This window comes from Triticum dicoccoides, chromosome 5B (assembly GCF_002162155.2).
Source record: "Triticum dicoccoides isolate Atlit2015 ecotype Zavitan chromosome 5B, WEW_v2.0, whole genome shotgun sequence".
NCBI lineage: Eukaryota > Viridiplantae > Streptophyta > Magnoliopsida > Poales > Poaceae > Triticum > Triticum dicoccoides.
The window spans coordinates 20,467,106-20,471,227 of record NC_041389.1 but is presented as its reverse complement, the minus strand read 5'-3'; the positions used below and the strand labels follow the sequence as shown (position 1 = coordinate 20,471,227).

At 41.9% G+C, this 4,122-nt stretch overlaps 1 long non-coding RNA gene across 1 annotated transcript; it reads left to right on the top strand.

Moving 5' to 3' along the window:
- Positions 1-1,897: 1,897 nt before the first annotated feature.
- Positions 1,898-3,196, top strand: LOC119306059. The gene is made up of 3 exons (XR_005148840.1): positions 1,898-1,961; positions 2,476-2,522; positions 3,109-3,196. It is a non-coding gene; the product is annotated as an uncharacterized LOC119306059 (long non-coding RNA).
- Positions 3,197-4,122: the final 926 nt, after the last annotated feature.

Below are 4,122 nucleotides of genomic sequence, written 5' to 3'. Positions count from 1 at the left end.
AGGAGCGCCAGAGGAGGGAGCGACCGCCGCTGTAGCTCTCCCGAAACCCTAGCCGCAGGTCAGGTCAGGTCAGGCCCCCTCCCCTCCCCTCCCCTCCCCTTGCGTTGTTCCTCTTCCTCCCTCTGCTTTCCTTCCTCCCCGCATCTGATCTGATCTGATTCCTTGGATTTGTGCAGGCCGGCTTCGATCTGGTCACCCTGGCCAAGAAGACGCCCTCCGGCGTCGCCTGCTGCTATGGCTGCGGCACCCCGCTGCACACCGGCGAGGAGGGGTCCCCCGGCCACGTCGAGCCGGCCACCTACGACCTGGTAAGCAGGCACATCCATGGGCTCCACCTGCGCCTCCCACAGCAGCAACTCCTAGCCGAGGTATGCCCTCCTCTCCTCTCCTCTCCTTCCTCCCTCTTCACAGATCTCTATCTTGCCCAAGGCAATCGATCAAGTTTATTCATGTTCTGTACGTAGATGCTGCACTATTTAGATCTCTGGTTGGTTGGTCACATTGGTGACCAAGACTGGAATGTCACAAGGATTCCACTAAAGAAAACTACTGCACTTTTATGCAGGGATTGACGTCCCAACAGACACTGATTAGGCTAATTGCTACCCGTTTTTGCATATATATATATATTAATAAACAACAAGTTTGATGCTTCCTTCCAGCATGTAACCAACCTGACACCACAAAGTGTTCGAAAAGTGACAGAATGGATATCCGGAGACCGGATCAATTTGAATTAACACGCACAATGCTGACAGTCAACGTCTCAATCTGTTTCTCAAAGAAAATAAAAACATCTTGAAGTCCAACTCAAGATAGAAAATTAGTAAGTCCAAGAAACACCACGTGCACGCTCAGTTTCCTCAATTAAGCGCCAATAATTTCCTCCTAAAATTACTGATACCCCTACCACACTTCTGAATTTTGTTCTTGTCGCAATGAGCCAATGTGCTGCTTATAGGGATCCCATATGAATCAAAAGTTTGATCGGGAAAGAAGAGTATCGTGCATTGTGCCTTATCTGCGGATAGTTTGTATTGTGATTTGTATTTGCACTTTTATGCGGTTGAGAGAACCAAGTATTTGTATTTGCACGTAGGCTAAAGACTACATGTGATTTCTATGTAGTATTATTTTCAGTTGGTTATTGTAACCTGAAGACAGAATCTGCAAGCAAAATAGCAGTGAGCAAGTCCTGGACTGGATGATATGTGTTTGGTCATGATTTGTTTGGCTGTAGCATCTCTCTCTAGTGTTAAGCGCGTCGTGGATATGTCCTTGTAGTATATGTTTGCTGTCGCAAATTTTTTACAGTGATAGGAGTTCTTGCAGACCAATTTACAGAAGAAGAGGGATTACAGTGACAGAGCATTGGACCTTGTCAAGTGGTTTCAGAGGAGGATGGAGATGGCTGCCTTACTACAGTGGAGGGCTTAATAGACTCAACTGTATTTGCTATCCCTTTGTGCACTACACGCATGTTCAGTAGCTGCCATCTTGTACTAGCACTGCCAAGATGGATGTTCCTAAAGAGTTGTGACTCCCAAGTTCCCTGTATTCTTCCTTCCTTCCTTCTGTCCAAAATCACAGCACGTTCACAGCACCTTCAAACCTGCATGTGATGGACATAATAAAAGGTTCAGAACAATATGACCCCACAATTAAGAATAGTATGCAAGAACTTAAACAGTTGTATGCTCCCAATTAAGCATAGATGCAATAATAGTACAATAATAATCAAATATGCTTGCACTCATAAACAGAACGATTTATTTATAAAGATGTAAGTACATATAGGCTGATGATAATTTGAGTTACGATATGTTATGCTAACAATTTTATGGGACTACAGGTTTTGAGATCTTTGCTTTCCCATGCAACCAGTTTGGTGGGCAGGAACTTGGCATTGATAAGGAAAATGTTCAGATTGCTTGCATGCCGAGTATCTGATTTCTGACAAGGTAAATGTGTGCCTGATACTTCCTCCTTTTTTGGTGTCTCTGTTTCAAGCTGATGTAAATTTTACTGGCCTACGTCATATAGAAGATGATTTAGTGATCTCAAATGATCACACTATCAAATGGTGAATGTGCACCGATAAAGCATGGGAGTTTTTCTTGTGTTACTAGTGTCCGACCAGAATTACTAAGGTATGATCAACGTGGCCGTATAATTAGATTTGGAAAAATACTAACTTGTTATTTCCTTTGCATTTTTTACTGTAAAAAGTCATGGCTCACCTATTAACCGGCGGCCGTAGAAGGACTAATCACCTAACTGAAACACTAATAATCAGAAGATAGATTGAACTTCGTTTAATGGATATACAACATATTGAATTATCTTCTATTTGGTCTAATTGATATAATCATGTCTAATAGAGTTCACAATCTTTACTTTGAAGATCTGTAGCTAGACGTTAGAACTGTTGACATGCAAATAATTAACTAACTGCATGTCATACTTGAATTACAGGTTTTTTGGTTTCGTCACTCCTTTGTTATATGGAAGAAGACTTCATGGTTAGCATTATTTATTATAAGACATTCATATAAGATTTTCTTGCCACTATAAGTAGGAAGTTAATTTTTTTGGTCTGTTTTGTTCTGCGGGGATTTTGGTCTGTTTTTCTAATAGTATATATGATCATTCAGTCACAGTTCCTGTATTTTAGAACTAAAGCTCCCCCTAATTAAAATGCAGAAACGTGTTTTCTTTCATTATGTTTCAGTCACTGTCTTAGAAACACTAGAAAATATCTCTTGACAAACTTCTTCATGGAACTAATATTTTTATGCTAATGGCAAATTGGATTTATAATCTTTAACCTCGAATCTTTATAGGATTTTGATTACTACCATATCTGCTCTTGCAGGTCTACTAGAGTATCCACTTCTGAGGTTGATTTTCAAAATGTGTATATCTAATATTTCTTACTGCAGCTTTAAGCTTCACTGTCATCTAACTTTGTCTAGTTAATATACTTACTCGGCAACATGGAAAGTTTCCACATTTGTTCTAGCTGTCTCTATGGGTTAGCGACTTAGCATACATGTTGTAATAAGGTTTCACATTTGCTTCTCTGACAAGGTCTGTTTTTATTCATAGGTAGAAGATAGCGACAGAGTGCTGCCGGATAATGAGATGTTGAAGCGGCAGATTGAATCCATGACACCGAAGTGCAATTGCGGCAGATTATCTCTATCTTTTCTTTTCATTTTTGAGTGAGAACAGAACGAGGAACTGTGTGATAGTACATACAACAACTGTAGTAAAAAAAACTTATGTTTGCAATTGTTAATGCCATAGATACTTGCATGTTCTTTGAAGTGGTCATTTGTGAGTTGCAATGCATAATGAGATTTTTTGGCTGATTTATTTCCTTCGGTTTCTGGTTAACCATGAAATAGGAGCCCAGCAGTGCTCACTATTGTTGTGTTTACTGGGAACTGTATGCATAAAATGGAATTGGTCGATTTTATTTTTTTAATTATAAATTAGTTAGTAGTGGCGTGGGAAAAGACTGCGTGCTACTAGTATTTAGGATACTAGTAGCGTTGGTAGTATGGACACGCTGTTACTATTTTGTTAGTAGTGGCGCGGGTACTAAATAGCAGTAGCGTGGGTGGCACACGCTACTACTAACTTTGTTAGTAGTAGCGCGGGTACCCACGCTATTACTAACTATTAGCTGTAGCGCCTTATTGGGAGCGCGGGTACCCGCGCTGCTGATAGGCCTAAAACCCACGCTGCTGCTAGGCTTTTCCCTAGTAGTGAACGTAGGCCCCCACGCAAGGTTGGAACAAGAACGGACACAAAACGATCGTTGCGTCACGTCCGGGTAGTGTTTTTGCGATTTTCGACCTGGAAAACCCTAAAAAATGCGCCGAGCGCCGAAAAAATACGCGAATTGGCGTGGGTGCTGTGGATGGTGATGGCAACGTGTGGAAAAAGTGTCGTGGCATTTGACGGAGAAGAAAAAAAACCATACTTGGGGACCCCCTCCCCGGCAGACCGAGAGGTAGGTGGTTGCACTGGGGCTACGTGATGGCATGCATGCAATTGCACCAAAGTGCGCGTATATGTGGGCACGGCCAACGCAGGCCCACATGCAAGGTTGGA